Here is a 21,851-nt window from a genome sequence, read left to right as displayed (position 1 = left end):
TCAGAACAAAGAAAAGATTTAATAGTGTACAAGAGTTAAATGGGCCCAGTGATATTAATAACTAGCATTTTGTCCCACATTATGCCCCCTTTATTGAAGGGGTTCCCACGATAATATGCAAATATTGGAATGTCAAATGTAATGACTATGTTCTAATGGTATTAATCTAAGAATTTCTTTCAGGAATTCACTGAGTTTAACGGCTTGTTTATTTATACTGAAGATCAGGTGAGGCCTGTAAGGGTTGTTGTGTGTGTAAATATGTAGACCATAGAAAAGTACAGATCATAAATGGTCATCGGTTTTAATCACTCAATAAATGTAATTAATTATCAACAAGCAATCATGCAAGGTAAGCTCTACATGTGGACTGCATTAGATAGGGCAAGTCAGTTGTCAAGTAAGACAAAAATCTAAAAGGAATATTAGAAATGTCTGCCCTAATAGTCAAGTGGTGTCTCATTTCCAGCACAAAAATGAGAGGAATACTGAGGATTTAAAGTAATATATGACAAAAACAATGGAATTTTTTTGTTGGTATTTAAATGTTAGGGAGATTCAAACACAGACAGCTTGGCTTATCTTTGTTTATAAAAGACTTTAGAGCAATTATTTTGGAATCTGGACCACAGTGCAAGTGACTCACTTCATTGTAAGGTGTACAGTCTATAAAACAGGCTTACACCGGAGGCCAGAATCCAAAAAAGTTGCTCAGTAAGTCTGCCTTGATTCTGAAAGACTTGCTCTCAACTTCCGTGCAAGATCTATCAATAAATACGCTTGCACAGGGGACAAGATTCCAATAAGACCTGCTCAGTGTAAGTGGTCAGCAAATCTTTTGGAATCGGGCCCTTTTGTCTCAAGGGACTTAAATTATTAATGAAATATGTCTTGTGAATGCTAATGATCAAAGTTTAAATCGACTGACTGATTATTAATTTCTCCATGGGCATTCAAACTAATCGATAATCGTTTTAAACCTTTGAAAGCAGTTTGCCAAGATGTCAGGGGAATTTTAACTTTATGGGCATCTATGGTGTAGAATGGAATGTTCAAGATTATTATCAGTTATTCTTAAAGTCGATTTGTGTTGTGAAGAAGACGCATCTTATCTATCCATTTTTATGAAGTCTCATACACACTTAAATATCAATATAGACCAGCTTAAAAAAATCTGATTCTCGTATAAGCAATCAGTTGTGGTGAACACCTCACCATGTTTGAAGTATCATAAAAATCACATTCAGTCTCTGCATTTATTAACACATGCATCCAAGACACTTCTATAAAACGGTTGAAAAATGTACAGAATCTGTTTGCAGCTTTCTTTATGCACCCATTTCTAAATTGCAGGACTGTCCATTATTCCACTTACCTTTCTAATAAGGACATATTCTGTTTTGTAATTCAAATGTAACAGATCATTTTAAAGTTAACAATTAAATTTCATAAAGCTATTCCTGTGCAATTCAAATTTTAGTTGCTCAGAAGGGATATTACAAACAATTCTGCCATTTGTGGTATTTGTCTGGGCCAAAATTTGTCAGTTTCTTGAATTTCCCTTTTAAATTTATCCAGCTTTGGAAATTTCCCCAGAAAAGGTTCCGGAATCGCCCAAACGTTCTGTTTCACATCTCCATCATTCAAATCAATTCCCAGGTATGCATATACTAGATGATAGACTATAAAATATTTAACAAGTACCACCTGCCAAGGAAGTTTTTCTTGTTAGCTTGAAACAGCGAAAGCTACAATTTGCATGCACACTACCTCAAGAGTGCAAGGCTCCTTTTCTGAGATAAGGTATACATTTCTACCACTGAGGCATAAAGGCCCTTGAAATATCTCATCCATTATTATATTTTGCTGACAAGTTAAGATCCGATTGAGCTTGGGGTTGTTTTACATGGAAGACCTGACATGAAATCAAGACTGATTTAGGGGTACAGAAAAATTATAATCCTACAAGCAAATAATCTTTATTTTAATCAAATAAATCAGAAGGAATTAAAATAACCTCTGTGGCAGCCTTTGAAAGGGTACATGAAAAATAACAGTATTTAGGAAATCAGACAAAATACATCATAGAAAAGATAAGACAATGCTACCATCCAGAAACAGATAGGGTGATTTAAGTACTCAGGCTGCTAACAGAAGGAAGTGTCGGACACAGGACAGACGGAAGGAAGAGTCACTCAGAGTACGGTTGTGTATTATTACTCTGCAGTGCAAGGAGGCTACTTTGTAAGACAGAAAGAGATATTTAAAATATCAGTCAAGATACTATAAATATTCGCTTTCTCAGAATGCATGCAATTACTTTCACAAAACATCCACTGCACAGTTCCCGACAACTGATTTGCAGCACAGTGAACATTTAGACTTAATTTCTATATCCTTTTTATCCCCTCCCCCCAACTGGACACGAGCATATTCATTCCTCTATGGTGGGAGGTCACCAGAACAACAGAGGCTAAAGCAGAGGAGGCCATTTTACAGGAAGTTACGAAGGCTGTCTGTGCCTTTGTTAGCATCACAGTTATGATGGCTTCTTCAAATGATCTAATCCCCATCCCCTGGGCAGGAAAAACATGCTGCTCACACCACAATGGGGTCCACCAAAACCCTTCCACAGTGAGTGCATGAACTCACTAATGAGGGCTACCTTCAGGGTGCTGCTTGGTATGCTGAAGGCCTACCCCCACCCCCCCAGGATTCCAACACATCATTTATTCCTCAGAGACCGTGGCAACAGCCATCCCTGCTGTGGTCCGCCTCGCCTCTAGATGGACATGCCCAACCTCCCCTCTGAGCTCTGCAAAATTATTCAGCGACTAAATCAATCTCTTGTTGGAGTCTAGCCATAGTTCAGGCTTTATCCCAGTCTACCACCACGGTTAGCAAGTGACATCCCTAACAATGGGATGGCTGCGGTAGTGCAGTGGCTAGCATTGTCGCTTCATAGCAAGAGGTTCTCTGGTTCAATTCTCTGCTGGAGTGCCTTCTGTGCAGAGTCTGCATGTCCTCCCTGTGGCCACGTGGGCTTCCTCCCACATTCCAAAGACATGCAGTAGGTGGATTGGATACTCTAAATTGGCCTTAGGTGAGTGTGAGTGTACGAATGAACTACCGCAGCAGTGTTAGCCACCCACCAGTGTAAAATCTTGGCTTGAGATGACTGTCATTGCTGAAGTGACACCCCAACCACATGTACAAAATGGGAAAAGGGGTTGGGGATGGATGGATCCCTAACAATATTTTCCACTTATTCATTCATACCTCCCCATTTCCCAGCTGTCTTTCAAAAAGTTTTGTAATCAGACCCCACACAGTGACATGTCTTCAATGAAAATTACTGGGTGGTCCTCTCAATCATAACATAATATTTAATAACCAGGTACACCAGTCAGTTTTCCAGGTCTCCCCACCTCACAAACGCTGTATAATCATAATATATGCAACAAAATTCTAATTTTTCAATTTTTTTCATTACAAATCCCAAGTCAAATGACTCGGATCATCAGATATTGGTTCTACCATAGAAACATTTTCAGAATTTTATTGCAAATTGTGAAAAGTGATATAAAATAATAAAATGCAATAAGAGAAATGTAACTTCTTGCCATCATAAGGTGGTATCCAATACCCAAGTAGCACAGCCAATTTTACATGTCTCTCCATCTCTAAGATTTTTTTTTTTTTTAGGTTCATAGGTTCATACTAGGCTATCTGCCCTAGGGCATTTATAAGCCTAGCCAGAATGTGTTTGGCTTTCGCCACCCATTTTAAATTTATTTTGCTATGCCCTTTTTCGAGGTTAGTATACTGTGCCTCTGTCTAACAGTGACACAGAAGTGATACCCGGGGTAAACCTACGATCTCCCATCCACTCATCAAGATTCCTCTTGAAGAGAGTCAATGAGGGACTCTGCCTAACCTGGACTGGGATTTTATTCCAGAGTGAAGGGAGCCTCTGGGTTATGAATCTGTCCCTCCAGCATGTCCTATTTATTTCAGTGCTGAAGTTCAAGTCTCTCGAGCACGTAGCTCGATGGGATTTGGATTTTCTGAGGTGCAGCATGTCCATTAATTCCGGGTTGGACATGGCTTTATACATCAGGCACAGATCGCCTCTGAACAGGTGGTATGCCACTGAGTAGAACTGGAGTTTCTTTAACCGGGCAGCATATGGCATCTGTTTGAGCCCTTTGATCCTCTTGGTGAGGTACTTTTGGGGTCTTTCCAGTTGCTGCAGGTGTCTGGTAAGGTGCATCCCAAACCGGGCATTGTACCCAATTATGGGCCTGATGAGGGATGAGTAAAGAGGCACGATGACCTCCCTGATCTAGATGTGAATACCTTCATGATTAGGTGGGCTATATAAAATGTTTTTCTAACCACTTTGGCCACGTGGTTGTCAAATGAGAGATTGCTATCAACTTGGGTCCCCAGGTCCCTAATTACTTCTTCTGTACTTAATGGATTACCACCTATGTGGTAATTTGTGGGCACTTTGTTTTTGCCAAAGGGGATGACTATACACTTTTTGGCATTTAGCTTGAGGCCATGGCTCTGGCACCAGTTGTCTGTTTCTATGAGGCCCTTTTGGAGGATGCTTGTGTTGGCTGGAGAGTCGATTATGGCGCCCAGTTTGCAGTCATCTGCGAATATGGTCAGCCACAGTCCTTCTGTGTTGGCCTGTACCTCCAAGAAATATATACCGAACAAGAGAGGTCCCAGGACTGAGCCTTGTGGGACACCATTGTAACTGGTTTGGAGTCTGACATGGCTCCAGAAATTCTAATCATGTGGGTTCTCTGTCCTTGAGCCAGTTTGCAATCCATCTAGTGACATAGGGGTTTATATTTAAGCTGGTGAGCTTATCTATAATGCCCAAGTGGGGTATTATATCGAAGGCTTTTGCGAGGTCCAGGTAGGCTGTGTGGACCACCTTCCCCTTGTCAATGGCCTTGGTGACTGTTTCAAAGAAATCAACCAGGTTTAATAGGCAGGATCTGCCCTTAAAGCCAAACTGGGTAGGATCCAGTGTCTGTAGGTCCCCAATATCTTTATTTATGAGGTTCATGATGATCCTTTCCATAGCTTTGCAGACCAAGCTAGTCAGGCTTATGGGGCGATAGTTTTTTTTTTTTTTTTTTTTTTAGAAATTCATAACCAATGACTCTGACCTGCAAGGTGAGCTGCATCTGGTCTCATTTACCCATAATTCAGAAAAGTACTTCCCAGCATACATGATTTCCGCAGCTGCAAAACTGAGGACATTCTCAAGTGTTAACAATGTTTCTTGTTTTATCAAAAGCCTTCTATCTCAGTTCTCAGCTGCTTCTGATTTCCTCCATTTGCTGCAATTACAAGGGTCTTATCTGTACTCAGTTTAATCCCATATGCCTTCAGTTTTGCATCCCATTCTTTATCCTTTGTTGAAATTCTTGCATAGAGTCTGCCTGTAATGTCATATCACCTGCATACATAAACTTTATCGGTCCCCTGCAACCTGTTTGCTAATGTAGCTCATCACCAGTATGAATAGCAGTGGGCTCAGAGCTGAACCTTGATGCACACCAACTCCCACTGAGAACATCTCTGTGACCGAACACTGTTCATACTTGAATCATTGGGTCCATGTACAGAGCTTGCACTAATTCTATCAATACTTCTGGGATTTTGAACCACTGCAGGACTGCCCAAATCAGATTTCTTGGGACCTTTTTGTATGCTTTCGCAAAGTGTAGGAATACCCAGTTGGACTCTCTCCATATCTCTAGCTTCTGCTCAACTATTTGTCTCACTGCAAACATCAGGTCGGTTGTGCTGCATCTTGATCCGAATCTGAACTGCTCATCTCCCATCTTACAAGATAGTCGGACACCCTTCATAAGGGATACCAGCAACGACCTGCTCATCAGCTGTCCACAGGACATAAAACACAGTACTTTCACCAGCTTCTGAATAAAGAAAACCCCACAGAAGCTTTACTGCCCCGGACATAGCCTACAGTGAGAGAAGAGGAGGAGCCCACTATAGGAGAAAGAAGAGCATTACGGAAAATAAACTCGGGGAAAGCAGCAGGCTCATATGAGGTCATAGCTGATATGATAAAGATGCTGGGTGAGATGGGGAGAAATGGCTCCTGAGGGTACTCATAGCAGTGTGGAGAAAGGTGCATCCCAGATGGCTGGAGAATAAGCATACTTGTGCCAGTGTACAAGAACAAAGGGGACTTCCACAACTGTGGGCAGTACACAGGTATCAAACTTCTGTCACACTGCATGAAAGGATGACTGATAAATAGATATATAGATTAGCAGAATGTAAGATGGGAAATGAGTAGTTTGGGCTCAGATCAGGACACAGGACAACTGCCCGATGTTTGCAGTGAGACAGATAGTCGAGGAGAAGCTAGAAAGAGTCCAACTGTCCATTTCCAGACTTGGAAAAAGCATATGACAAGGTTCCAAGAAAGCTGATTTGGGCAGTCCTACAGTGTTTTGAAGTCCCATAAACATTGGTAGAATTAGTGCAGTCTATGTACAAGGACCCAATGACTCAAGTATGAACAGTTTTCGGTCTTACAAAAGGGTTCCTGGTGGGAGTGGGTGTGCAACCAGGGTTCAGCTCTGAGCCCACTGTTGTTTATGCTGGTGATGAACTACATGAGCAAACAGGTGGAAGGGGGCAGATCATCTGAGCTGCTGTATGAAGATGATGTGGCATTACAGGCAGACTGAGCAAGAACTTCAGCAAGGGTAGGGGAATGAAATGCAAAACTGAAGGCACATGGGATGAAACAGAGTACAGATAAGAGTTGTAATGGCATCAACTGGTGGAGTTCAGAGGAATTTGAGAACTGACATAGAAGGGATAATACTGGAACAGGTTAACAGCCTCAAGTATCTGGAAAGGCTGGTTGAGGAGAATGGCAGCCTAATGAGGAGGGGCTGCAGCCCCCTGGCACAGATAGCGTCGGGGGTGGTCCGTAACAGAAAAATGCCAAAGAAGCCGAAAAGTAATGTGTACAAAACAGTGGTGTAACTAGTGCTACTACATGATATGGCAACCTGGGCAGTAAAGGCAAAGCAGTACAGGAAGCCAGAGGTGATGGAAATGAAGTGCCAGAGACAGGTGGTAGGATGCACACTGTGGGACAGATGAAGAAATGAGGACATCAGAGCAGAAGCCAAAGTAGCTCCAATTGCAGAAAAGGTCAAAAAGAACAGATGACAGTGGTTCAGGCACATGTATGGAAAAACAAAAGCCAATCTGGTGAAAATGATTTGGGACAGACAGGAAGAAGGCAAGAAGAAACAAGGGCATCCTGCAAAGGGATGGAAGGATTGTGTGAGAGAAGTGCGAAAGCCATGCATGAGTACTGAAGAAAGCAAGAGAGCGGCAGTGAATAGAGAGAGATGGCAACAGCTGGCATGACACCCTGATCCCATGCAGGAAATGAGGAAAAAGGGGCTGATGATGATTAGAACCAAGACAGACTGCAGTATCACAATGTACCAAAACCACACCATTCACTACTAAAAGGCAGTCAGGAGGAATGTTGTTCCTTCTCTGAATTGTGATAGCTAGCACAAAATCAGACAGAAAAGATGATTTTCTTTTGGTAATCTCTTCACAAATCCTACTAACCACTGAAATAAGAATGCACCCACAACCATCTCCCTCCTGTTCTGCCAAATATAGCAGACCAAGAGAAAAACATGCTCTTCTTTGTGGCAACCAGATCGTACTCAGGGTGCATAGGGTTATGAAGTTCATCTAGGGATCCCTTATCCTCAAGTCCCAGGAGAGGGATCATTGATCTCCCTTGTTTTCTGAATAGCTATGAGAGCAATGCCCCAGTTAACTGTCCAAATCCAAACCAGTATCGTTTCTCTACACAAGAGTTATGATTGCACCTCACTCTGCTTGCTTGTGTACTACACCACAGCCTGGTTATTTGAGCAGAAAAGGAAGGAAGGGCTTACGCTTTGACTCCTTTCTTAGCCTGAATAGACAGCACAAGCATTTTCAGCTTAATCAGGTTTATGTAAACTCCTTCCCCTATACCAGGACAGACCCCAGATGAGCTTGCCAGTCACGCGGTGAGGCATCTACTGTCAAGTGTGGTAAATTCAAGCTCCCCTGAGCATCTCACATACAGAATGTTTTGGACAGTATCACACTTTACAGTCAGGGCAGGACGGCCCATGACCTACTACAATTTCACAAAGCCTTTGCAAAGTATTTCTATTTTTGACTGTTCTTCACCATTTGCAACAGTAACGTGAATATTTGCAAATACATTGTTGTGTGCAGCACCGCTCAACCATCTGACAATACCACATGCAGTGCTTTCCGGCTTCCCATCAGCCACTTTCCTGCACTCATCTGTGCGAATGCACAGCCAGCACTGGCATTACCTAGTTGATTTCATGCTCTTCATATATCTGCGTAATCATTTGGCACCATTTGATGACATGTGTAATACACAACTCATTCGCCTGGTCTCCATACTAAACAACAATTCTATAGCATAATTTCTAAAACATAGATTCTACTATTCCATAAGTGATACTGAACCTTTATCTACCTAAACTACCATCAAAACAATGAACGGAACACTCTGTTTAATGTTAAATCCGCAACAGAGAAAGTCAAGAGTGCAGATCCCTTCTCTCCATGATGTGTAACATAAGCAAGGGAATGTGACTAAGTGCTGAACCCATGCCAACCCCATGCTCTGCTGTGGACCATAAAGGCAAGAATGAGAGTCATATTGCCTGAAAAATGTAAACACATCACCATTTGACTATTCCTGTACACGCAAGAACAATGTAAGACAATTTTGTTTTAGGATGAGAAGTATGTTCATGGGTAAATTCTAAGCAGTCTGCAGAATATTACAAGCCTAACCAATAGCCAAAGGTCAGAATAAAAGCCTATACTTTATCGGTGATGTGAAAACCTTGACCATTATGATAATACTTCCTAGGCTTCTGCTTAACTAGGTTCTTTGACTCATTCACTCAGTGTGTAATGGGACAGCAAATGATTCAGTCACTGACTACCGAGTGTGGTGTTTCTATGATGGTTAGTAACTGAAATACAAATACCTGGACCATGGACTAGGCTGTCTGTTCTGCTTTGGAAACATACTATACCCTGCCTGGAATATATGTTCTTCTCATGTGCATCAGGAGAACACACTATACACACCTTTTTACATATAAAAAACTAGATACAAGGTAGGGTGTTGTAAATCATGGTGTTCAAGTACAGGCAGGACATATCACTACTGCTGCAACCTACGAACAATCAGACAGCTGTAGGTGCTTGAATATCATCTGAATCCATTTTATTTAAAAGTGTATTTTTGTTTATTTTGTCAGTCATAATGTCATATTAAGAGATCTGAGGGCACCAAGACAGCTTAGGTAAACAAACCCACTCCTCTCCTGCTCTGAAACGAATAACTACAGTAATAATTACTGCAGAGTTAATCATATATATTCATTACTCCGGCTGCTTCTTTCACTTTCTACACATGCATTCTTAAAGTACAATTACATATCTAAGCTATGCTGTTACACATTCACGGAGATGCAGATCCATACAACTGCAAATTCATTTTAATGCATTACTTCAAAAAAGGATGCTACTTCATGATTATACTACAAAGCAATAGGTTTCTCTGCGCTGGTATTACAGTACAAAGAATATGGCTTCTCTACACTACAGATCTGTGGCATGTTAACATCATATTAACTTCCATTACCTCCATCAGCTGAAATATGCAGTTTCATGCAATATGTTCCCGAGTAGCCAGCATTAGCTTTGATCTCATTTTCAAAATGTGTTTTCTTTCTTTTATTGCAACTCAAGAGGATCATAAATGCCTGATCAAAGTACTTTTCTCCCTCCCAGAGGACATAAGCAAGCCAACAAGACCTTTATTAATCATACTTGACAAAGCAGTGTTTTTGCTGAAAATACATTTACAACACAGAAACAGCACAAATACATTCCTCTTATTGTCCGATCCCTAACCGGGGTGAAATGGCATGATTCATTCTGTATGAGCCATAACGACTGAGTGATATGGGACGTCAACTGATTCGAATTTGATAAGAAACTATAAATAACTGTCTTGGGAACACAGTACAAAGATCTGGGTTTCTCTGACCACCCTATTTTTTTTCCATTTCTCTTGCAGTCAAGAATGGCCAGCAGTTAGAGGTCAAAGTGCCTAAATGGGTGAGTAATTTCTATACAACCACTCTTTACCAATCTGCACAAAAAAAGTTAGCTACACTTCAGCTAATAAAAATACTCACAAAGAAGTTACTTATACTTTAACTAACAAAATTCTCAAGTAAAGAGGGAAGTACAAACAAAACTTGTGTCATGCTATATGAAAAAGTAGTGAAAAGTAATGGTACTACAATGTCAACTGCCTACTTTTCCACTGAATTATAACTGCAAAGACTATTATATCAAAAAAGTGGTCAACTTCATTAAGGAAAGCAAGAAAACAAATCAAGATAAAGAGAATTCACTACACACATACACAAACACAATATATACATGTGTGTATATTTATAATATCTATACTGAATAAATATATAAAAAAAAAAAATATATATATATATATATATATATATATATATATATATATATATATATATATATATATATATATATATACATATATACATACACACACACACATATATACATTGTATATTTATATATATACATACACACACACACACACACACACACACACACAGACATATATAAAAATCAGTCTAACCCTATCCTTGCACTTTTTCTTAGAAAAGCCCTCTTCATAGCACTACCACTATTTAGATAATTGTCTGAATTTGTGGTGGGGTTTGGGTGATCAGACTGCAAAAGGATGTGTTTTCTTTTTTCATCATATTGTTTTTTGAAATACAGACGTCAATCACTTGAGTGTTGATGGTTGTGCATTTTGATAAATCAACACGCACTCGTACATGTCAGTGTGTGCACGTACCTACATACACATCCACATCTGTGCACAGGAAATCAGACGCAAAGACAACGTGTGATGTGATGCAACCAGGTTGCTGCACTGCCCAGTAACACCTGAAATGCTGCTGTGCAATTATAACATAAACCTTGCATAACCACAGTTAATGGCCTGTGGATGCGAAGAACTGAGCAACAGGACAATAGGGTTTAGAAACATTTTTTTATGATGGAAAAAGTAGAAGCATAAGCTACACCATACAACAAACTAAGACAACTTTCAGGTGGCAAACAGGCTGAATACAAATTCTGGGATTCATAAAACTGTGTGCAGATCCTATGCCTTGCATAAGGAGTTTTATTTGCAAGAGTGAAGACCAATGACTTATGCAGCTCAAATGTTTATGTACAAATGTGTTGCAAACAAATAGAAAAACATACACTTGCAGCAGTCAAAATTCTAAGTTTACATCTATGTTAAGAAACTTCTAGAAGAGTCAACAAATCACTTCAAAGCATATTCAGAAAATCATTACACACAACACTTTCATAACTAGAATGCTGCTACACTTACAAACTATGATCAGTTAAGATCACTGCTGATACACACAGATCATAGCATTAAATAAATTAGGGCAAATATCCTTTGCTGCCAAAAGACCTGGAAGTGTTGGGGCAGAGTCATGATTAACCTAACAGCAGAAAACTTAAAGGAATTAAGGGTATATTCCAGGGATGTATTAGTGCTTCAACTATGTGATGTAATTATGGCAAGCTAGACATTTTACTTTCCTTCAATAAATTTAAGAAAATGGAAGTCCCCCCCCCCCAGGGAAGTTTATATGCCCAGCAAAAGAAAGCACAAACTGTCGCTCCTCAAACAACTCAGAGGAGTGTACTCTTTGGCAGGAAAGCTCTGAAGGGCTTCACATCCAAACGTTGTTTTTTAGTCAGCTTAGTCTGAGCTACTTGACAGTGTGGGCATGTGGAGGGTGCCCTGAAGCTTTAAAAGCTGGCCACAGCCATTATTCCCCTTGGCGGAATATCACCCAAATAGCTAAGGCTAATGCAAAAGTGATAAATATCATGAACATTTATTTTTGCAAGACATGGAATATCTAAAGTAATCGCTAACAATGATCCTCAGTGTGTGAATCAATAATGTTCAACTTCAAAAAACAAATGACAATTCACATGTTATGGACAAGTCCTAGATATCATTTCAACAGGCAATCTGAAAAAAATGACCCAAACTGTGAATAAAGAATTTCCAAAAAATATGAGTATTCTGAATTATCAGACTACTTGTCTATTCTCAAGTACATACTCACCTCTATGACCTACATGACTGTCACCAGCATAGTTGCAAATGAGTTATCTTAAATTCAAATTACCTTATTTTTCCTCTTTGCCAATGCTAGGAAGCAATCTGAATTCTATTAGGGTGTTCCAAAAGAAACTAAAGAAAAAATATATACATTTCACTTTCAAAACTCTAAAGGAACTCTACCCAACTTAAAAAAAGGGGAATGATTTGTCTGTGTATTCTGCAATTAAAATGCCACTACAAGTTACTGTTATTGGGATATTCATGCTTCCCACAACAGAACAACATGGAATGATTAGATATGCAAAATGTATTGTAGAAATTTAATAAATGACACTGATTTTTTAAATTGCCATATGTTTGGAGTTGTAAAGAAATCTCAGTGACTCTTGTCAGTTTTTACTGTGGTTCTGTTGTATTTCTGCTGCATTTTACTGTTAAATTATTGTACTGTGTTTCCACTTGATTTATTAGCTTAAAAGTTAAAATTTAAACTGCATTTAGTACTGTAGACCTCACACTCAACTGCAACATCATTTTCTGTGCATTTCTACTGTTTAAATTGCTTTTTGCTGTTTAATTTAAAAAATATATATATATATTTGTACTGCTTGTTTCCTGCCCTTTCCTATACTATAATAGTCCGGACCCCAGATCTGCTAGTTTCAGGACTTTAGTCTGTGTTTCTGAGTGGTCTAGACCTTGTGGTAGTGGGAGGTCTTTTTGCTCATCAGTGAGAATGGCAAGCATTGCAGCAGCCTATCAGTCATAAGAGGAGCAGTTTCCAGCTCTAATAATAACCTTTGGGCTAATCTCTATCCCCTTCAACTTTCCGAGTTAAAAACCCGTGTTTGTTCAGGTTTGCACATCGAGCAGCGCTGCTTAGCTAGGGTTAAAGTATTCCCGGCATCAAAGTCTACTCTTCAATTATTCCCTCAGAACTAGCCAGATTCTTAATTTTAGCACTTGAATCTGTTTATTCGCGCTCAGCACTGCTTCAAGAACTGTTGTAAGCACTAAAGCTACAAATTACTACAGCACTCGACCTTCCTCGTTTCCTAGTGGTTACCAGCTTTGTGCACTTACTGCCTTCACCTGTCCAGAGGAAAATAGTGATCACCCAGGCATGTCCAAGGGACAGCTCCAGGTGTTCTCTTACCCAGGCATGTCCAAGGGACAGCTCCCGGTGTTCTCTTACTCAGGCATGTCCAAGGGACAGCTCCAGGTGTTCTCTTACCCAGGCACGTCCAAGGGACACCTCCCAGTGTTCTCTTACCCAGGCGTGTCCAAGGGGCAGCTCCCGGTGTTCTCTTACCCAGGCATGTCCAAGGGACAGCTCCCGGTGTTCTCTTACCCAGGCATGTCCAAGGGACAGCTCCCGGTGTTCTCTTACCCAGGCATGTCCAAGGCACAGCTTCCGGTGTTCTCTTACCCAGGCATGTCCAAGGGACAGCTCCCGGTGTTCTCTTACCCAGGCATGTCCAAGGGATAGCTCCCGGTGTTCTGTTACCCAGGCATGTCCAAGGGACAGCTCTCGGTGCTCTCTTACCCAGGCGTGTCCAAGGGACAGCTCCCGGTGTTCTCTTACCCAGGCGTGTCCAAGGGACAGCTCCCGGTGTTCTCTTACCCAGGCGTGTCCAAGGGACAGCTCCCGGTGTTCTCTTACCCAGGCGTGTCCAAGGGACTGCTCCCGGTGTTCTCTTACCCAGGCATGTCCAAGGGACAGCTCCCGGTGTTCTCTTACCCAGGCATGTCCAAGGGACAGCTCCCGGTGTTCTCTTACCCAGGCATGTCCAAGGGACAGCTCCCGGTGTTCTCTTACCCAGGCATGTCCAAGGGACAGCTCCCGGTGTTCTCTTACCCAGGCATGTCCAAGGGACAGCTCCCGGTGTTCTCTTACCCAGGCATGTCCAAAGGACAGCTCCAGGTGTTCTCTTACCCAGGCATGTCCAAGGGACAGCTCCCGGTGTTCTCTTACCCAGGCATGTCCAAGGGACAGCTCCTGGTGTTCTCTTACCCAGGCATGTCCAAGGGACAGCTCCCGGTGTTCTCTTACCCAGGCATGTCCCAAAGGACAGCTTCTGGTGTTCTCTTACCCAGGCATGTCCAAGGGACAGCTCCTGGTGTTTTCTCTTGTCTACCTGATGAAGCTGGGCATCTTGGGGCAATGTAGCAATTGCCTCATGTACACAGACAACCCTCTCCTCCTAACACTACAACCTGCGAGAGATGCACTTGTCTAGCCAAACTGGAAGCAAAGCTCTCTCAAACCAAGACTGAACTTGTCAGTCAAGAGGAGAAGGCAAAGACTTGCATCATACCACACTCATCCCATAGTCCCACTAAACCTACACCACCAAAACCCACACATAGATGCATAAAAACATTTGTGGAGGCTCTCAATAATAATCTGCCCAAGCAACAGAGACCTCCAAAGCAGAAACACAAGCAACCTCCATCCTTCAACACAACCCAAAAGACACATAAGCCACAGACTCAGTGTGCCACTCAACCACAGCCCATAAGGCAAAACAATGTACCTAACACATTAGTCATAGGTGACACTATAGTCAGGCACATTGATGTTCCACTCAGACTAGACAAGGAGATTACTTTCAGCTGCATGTCAGGTGCCAGGATACGCCACATAACCCACACACTCTGGTCACTCCACAAGTACAAATATGACTCAGTCATTGTCCATGTTGGTGTGAATGACCTGAGATATACCTCCGTGGACTACATGAAAAGAGACATGGAAGAGCTCTCCAATCTTGTAAACCAGGCAGGTATGACCCTAGCCCTGAGTAGCATCCTACCTTCACCCAGAATAATACCACAGTACAATGACAAAATGGTTTACTTCAACAAATGGCTATGCTTCTGGTGTCATTCTAAGTGGATCCAGTATCTATCTGCCTGGAATGACATGGTCAATAGGTTACAATGCTTTGCCAGAGATGGCCTGCACCTGTCGCCCCTGGGATTCCGGATACTGGCTATGGCTCTTACCGCCCCCCTATAGTGCCTTTTTTAGGTAAGGTCCAAATGACAAACCCACCACTGTAGCAGGTACAGGCAAACAAACTTAGGGTACTGCTACTCAATGCTAGAAGTGTAAACCTCAAAATGCACTCACTCGAGGCACTCCTCAAAACGGAGAAAATCAATATCTGTGCTGTAACTGAAATTTGGCTCAAGGCTCTGGAGAGCACCACCACATTACCAGGCTATAACTCATACTATACCTTTCGGCCATCTAACTTGGACCGGAACAACAAAGGCGGAGATATTCAGTAAGGATATCCACACCTCCAGGCTAGTTGCCCAACATAATGCATCTGAAATTATCCAAGTGCAATCAACTCTGGGCAAAATTGCAATCAAACTGTAGCTTGCTACAAATCCCCCACCATAACCCATGACTGCCAACTCCACTTTTCTTGATATACTGGAAAATATTAGGGGTCCAACCAAGCCCCCTAATAATGGGCGATTTCAACTAACCCACAATTAACTAGGATAACTACTCATGTACCAACTCCTTCGCTCAATGCTTTCCAGAATTCATAAAGTCCAGTGCCCTGTGTGACGCCCATGCCCTGGCCCAGCAATCAAGGAGCCTCAATCCTCACCACTAAAACCAGTGAAGGGCATCTCATATAGGAGGAGAGGATAACAAATACCCACAGTAAAGTGCAATTTCCCTTAAGAGCACACAGAGATCACAGTCAATCCAGGGCTGGTCACTCCCTTGCTCTCCAGCTCCCCAATAAGACTCCCCACTGGCACAGCTATAGGATCTAGATCTCAGCCTAGTGGGCAAGCTAAAACCTCCAGCACCCTCTCTGTCCAACCAGTGCTTCGTGTCCCTGCCAATGTAGCTGACACACACACTTTAAGAGGTTATACAACCACACAGACACTCCTGGGGAAAGCTGGCACAGGTTCTCCAGCTGTGCCCCTTTTTCCCCAGACTGTATGGTAGTACCACTTGCCACCACCCACTAATATTTATCAGCTACTCAAAGGCCCTTAAAAGGGTATCCAATTATTACTGTGCAATATTATTATCCAATTGGTAGTATAACCCAGGACTAAAGCTATTAGATTGGCTTTGTACAATTTTACCAAATGCATGCAAGTACTCTTAAGAGCTTAAATTATCTCTACATAACAGCCACAGTTGAAATGTTTAAAAATATTTAATAATAGTCAAAACACAAGGCAATACTTTTTACTACACAGTGCTAGTCAAGAGTTCAGAGATCACAGAGAAATACTTAAAAAAATTCAGTAGCACAGTTCTGACATTACAGAAAAAAAAAACACTTAGAAGTAGCTAGAAACTAGAAAGAGTAGACTAAGAGAAAACACAAATCTAAGATAAACTTACATATAGAAACAGGCAGAGTGCTGAGGAGTTGGATGGTCAGCACATAAATGGTTAATGCTCTCTGATTCTCTCTGTTTTTAAAATCACATTCCTGGTTCCCATTACATCATTCTTCACACCAGGCTAACAGAAACTACATTTACATTCTTAACATCTCCTTTTGTTATCTTGCAGCTGGTCAGGAAGCAGAGCAACAAAAATACATTTGCATGTTTAAATCTAGCAACTTAACTCTTGGTTAAAACAACAGAAAGAATGTCATTTAGACATTTTGGCACCTTGTTTAGATCAAAGGGTCACAGCATGCTTTACTTGGTCAGCTTTCTGCCAGCAGAGTGCACTGTTGTTACATTGTTTTCAGTTCCACATCTAACAGCAATTTTTTCACATTTATGAGACAAACCTGTGGCTTATATTAATATTATCTATAAAATTCTATCTGGCTAGGCTGGCAGCCTTCACACCCTGTATCAACTTATCCATACCCCCACCAGGGGCAACAATATCCTAGACCTAGTCATTACTAACATGAGTCAACTCCTCGTTAGTCAGATCCGACCATAAGCTAAACAACATAGATATCCACATCCCGCCCCCAACCCCAATTAAGGAAACCACTGTAGAAAATTTCTCCAAGGCCAACTTCATACTTAAGACAGAAGGGCAAACTTTAACTCATCCTTGCAGATGGGCACTGCAGCTATGACTGCAGAATCCTCCACAAACGCACTCTATAAGCACTTACACAAGTGCATGGATAGTACTATCCCTAACATAACCAAGACGCTATCCTCCAAAAAAGGAAGCCAATCTGGTGGTCCCCAGCTATAAACAAACTCTACAACAAAAGGAAGAAACTGTTGCAGAAGAGACTAAAATTTCATTAGTGGAGGAGCTCCCTGGTCAGCCTCAGCAAGAAACTGAGATCCCTCATATAATCCTCCAAAACTAGCTATGAAAACAAGATTGCCTCTGACTCCAACGACAACCACAAAGCGTTCTATAGCTATGTCAAGAATCTCAATGGCAATGCTTTCATAACATATTTTTGTTAAGAAATAAACACAATCCAATACATCTACTTAAAGCTAAAGTTTACTCACACAAAGTAAAAGTACTATAAATGTGGGATTTGGACTCATGGAACATCAAAGGGCTTCAGAACATTAAAAAAAGAAAACAGTTTCTTCACCTTGTCTTGCAAGCTAAGGCAAACTTCATACTAATTCAAGAAATGCATTTAACTATTGAACAATGGTCAGAAATAAAAAGGAAAAAATGGATAAGAGAAATAATAGCCTCTGAAGGCAAAACCAATAGTGCAGGAGTAGCTATAATCATTAAGAATCAATACCAAGACAAAATTTTAGAAACCAAATCAGATAATGATGGAAGATGGTGTTACGTAATCCTTTCAACTCCCGATTTTGATAAACCTATTCTACTTTTAAACATCTATGCACCCTGTAATAACCAACACTCCTCCTTCGCTTCACTATATCCCATCTTAAATCAATACAACAATCATTACTTGATCATAGAAGGAGAATGGAACTCGTATCAGAACCCAAAACAGGATAAATCACGTTCAAATGGATCATGCAACAAACAAGCAGTTTTAGTATTAAGCAAACTTAACTATGACTTTAACCTATACGATCCCTTCAAATATGGGGATGCCCCAAATACCTCAAATAACTTTACTTTTTACTCTGTCATAAAATGTGGTCGAGGATTGACTTTTTCCTAATTTCAGAAACACTAATCAAACTAGACCCCACAGTATCCATACATACATGGTACTTGTCTGACCACTCTAAAATTACCTTAAACATCACCAAGACCACCAAAAATAACACACTAAACCAAGGATACAACTGGTCCCTAAACCCCAATCTTTTAAAAAAAAGGAAATAATCCAGGAAATACAGGATATTCTTAAAACATCCCTAGTCAATTTATCCAAAAAACAACACCCCCCTGATATTGAATGGGTGAAAACAAAAGCTCAGATAAGAGGTATTTTTCTTCAAAAAGATTCTTCTTATAAAATAATTCAACTCAAAGAGGAACAACAACTAAAGGCTAAAATTAACACATTGGAACAGGAGTTAATGAAAGACTACAATATGCAAACTGAAACAGAATTATTGAAAGCTCAGAAAGACCTTTTTATGATTCACAATAATAACCTATCATTTCATGAAACTAAAATACTTGCGAACTATGCTAACCAGGTACAAACGCCATCACGAACACTAGCAAGGATCATTAACCAATCTAAATCATCCTCCCAAATTTCTGAAATAACCTATAAGAATAAAAATTTTACAAAAACTGGTGATATTAATATTTTTTAAGTTATGTACTCTCAAATCTATGGAGACCAAGACTCACTACTCATAAATGAAAATAGCAGAGACTTTCTACAAAAACTTAACTTCCTGAAAATTAATGAGAGGTTACAAAAAGAATTAATAGAACCAATAACCATTGAGGAAATAGTATCAACAATCAAAAAATTAAAACCACACAAATCTCCAGGCCCAGATGGCCTCACAGCAGAGTTTTATAAAACATTCTATAATATCATGGCCCAAATTCTCTCACATATTAAACTATATAATAAATAATAAAATTAATGATATACACTTTAATGCTTCCAAAACGATTTTCATTCTTAAAGAAAAGGCAGATCCTCAAAACCCGGATAGCTACAGACCCATATCATTACTCAATATTGATACTAAAATCCTAACATCTATTCTGGCTAATAGACTGAAAAAAATAATGAACATAATTATTATTTCTAATGAACAAGCTGTTTTTTTAACATCCAGGCAAGCCAGTGACAATACATTTACTCTACACATGCTAATTTCATATGCTAATCAATATAACCTAAATTTATATGCACTCATTATAGATGCCCACAAGGCCTTTGATAGGGTGAACATAAAATTTCTATTCCAAATTTTACCCTACTTTAACATACCCCAAAAATGTATTCAAATCCTGAAAACACTATACAACAACCCTTATACAACACTACATATTAATAAAATGTGGTCTAATAGAATTCAAATCAGAAATGGCACTCGTCAAGGATGCCCTTTATCCCCCCTATTGTTTAATCTATATCTAGAACCCCTATTTTTAAACATCAAACAAAATATATACCATAATGCCCCAATAATATACAACACAAAAATTTCCCTGTCAGCTTTTGCTGATGATCTCAACATATACTCTTCAACGCCAACCACAGACACCAAGAAAACACTATGGGCTATTGAAGACTTCACACTAATATCAAACTATAAAATACACCTTAAGAAAACCAGCATCTTCCCTTTAAAAACCCCGAAACCCTTCTCTCTTTTACCATTGATAGGACAAATAAAAACTGAAGAAAGGATTCAATATTTAGGTATTACATTCTCTACAGACAACAGAAACTTTTATTTAAATAATATCAAACAAAAATGGGATCACATTATGCTAGACCTAAAGAGATGGAAGAACCTGAAATTACCACCACTAGCTAAAGTCTCGGTTATTAAAATGAATATCCTGCCCAGATTATTATATATTTTTAGATCTACCCTAACATCAATACTCACGAAATTCTTCAAGCAAATCTACACTGAATCAGCTAAATTCATATGGGAACGAAAAAAAAAGTAGAATCTCATATGTTAAACTGATTACCCCAAGAAATAAAGGAGGATTAGACTTACCAAACTTTGAAAATTACTACTTAATCATAAACGCCAATACATTAGGAAACACTTGGCCCCCACATTGGGTGGGACTATGTTTTAAACATACTGAAAGCCTAAATATAAACCCCAAATCATTACCTTTCTTAAACAATAATATTAATGGAACCCCTTAAAAATTCCGTAACACTAACACAAAAGCTTTTTAAGTCCGTAAATTTCCTTCAACTTATGATGATTCTACAACCTATACACAAAAACCCAAACTTGAAAATTAATAATCAGATGCTAGACTTAAGAAAATTCCCACTTATAATCAATATAACACTACAAGAACTATACCCATATTTAAACTGCACTGCTCACGAAATAAAAATACAATTGGGCCTTCCAAAATCATACTTGGTGATCCTAAAACATATTAAATAATTATGTTTAAGCTACATTCAAGATCTAAACTTCAATAAAGATGATTTATCGAAATGTGAATTACTATGGAAAACCCTTTTACAAAGTAACAAATGTATAACATGCTCTTACAAGCTGTTGAAAGACCTGAAATTTCAAGAACACATACTCATTTCTAACTATTGGAAAGAAAAAATACCATCTGTGGAGAACCACAAATTAATACAAGCAATTAATTTAACAGTAAAATCCATATCCCTTCAAAAGTTAGCATTTACCCAGCTCATGATATATAACAATGCTTATTACACAAGCCTTAGCTTGCATAAATTTAACCTTAGAAACTCCCCAACCTGCCCACATTGTAAAGATGAAACTGCTGACCTTTTACATATGTTCTGGAGCTGTAAATGTGTATACAAACTATGGAACTCCCTGAAAGTACAACTGCAAAAAATGGGCTATCAATCTTCAACGCTCACCTGGGAATTTACGATATTACACATCCCTCCAAATTATTTATCTAAAAATCAAACAGTCATCCTCATTAATATTTTCCTATTGATGAAGCTGTACATAGCTACCAACTGGATGACCCCATCCAAAATCTCATGGAAGAACTTTAGAATATTGGTGATACAACATATTTTAGCCCATAAATACAACATATTTTAGCCCATAAATACATAATAAACAATCAAAAGATAAATCCCAATATCCTTAAACGCTGGGAACAAATTTTCAATATTATACTTGCATAGTAGTAAACTATTTTGTTGGAATTAACCATGGAGAAAACAATCCTGTTTCTCTTTTCATACTATTAAACTATGAAAGCATTCATGTAACTAGTGTAAATATGTTTTATGTACATTGTTGCTTTATCACCTGTATATACTCTTGGAAAATTATATGTAATGGAAAAGGAAAACAATAAAGAAATATTATTGAAAAAAAAAAAAATCTCAATGGC

The 21,851-nt window shown here is 39.7% G+C and overlaps 1 protein-coding gene across 1 annotated transcript in view; it reads right to left on the bottom strand.

Annotated features, from left to right (window-relative positions):
- Window positions 1-21,851, bottom strand: part of LOC122797217 (cytoplasmic dynein 1 intermediate chain 1-like) — a 796,503-nt gene that overhangs the window by 260,031 nt on the left and 514,621 nt on the right. The gene's annotated exons all lie outside the window — the stretch shown is intronic.

This window comes from Protopterus annectens, chromosome 3.part0 (genome assembly GCF_019279795.1).
Source record: "Protopterus annectens isolate FY-2018-M chromosome 3.part0, PAN1.0, whole genome shotgun sequence".
In the NCBI taxonomy this organism is placed as follows: Eukaryota; Metazoa; Chordata; order Ceratodontiformes; family Protopteridae; genus Protopterus; species Protopterus annectens.
Note: the sequence above shows the minus strand (reverse complement) of the source record. Positions and strands in the feature narration are given on the sequence as shown.